Raw genomic sequence first — 367 nt, forward strand, 5'->3', positions numbered from 1 at the left:
GCGCCCGCCTCCCCATCGCCTCCCGGTCCCCTCCCCACTGCGCTGCGCAGGCCGAGGACGCAGCTCTCCTCCCCCCGCGCCCGATCCTCGCAACCCCGGGGCTGGGCTGTCCCGGGAGGCCCGAGCTTCCGAACCTAACCGGGGAAGGAGCCGGCCACTTCCTTGTCCTGGAGAGGACGAAAGGAAGAGACAGGGAAGAGGCATTTTTATGATCTCCGGTGCCTGGTAACTGGGGATAGAAAGGGGAGGGAGGGTTCATCAGACCCTGTGTGGTTATGAAGTGTTTTCCCACAGCTCTTCAGGAAGGGTTGGACAGGGGATCGACGTTCCCTGAATACTTCTGTACCAGGCACTGTCCTAGGTGCCT

This window comes from Vulpes vulpes, chromosome 8, assembly GCF_048418805.1.
Source record: "Vulpes vulpes isolate BD-2025 chromosome 8, VulVul3, whole genome shotgun sequence".
Lineage (NCBI taxonomy): Eukaryota > Metazoa > Chordata > Mammalia > Carnivora > Canidae > Vulpes > Vulpes vulpes.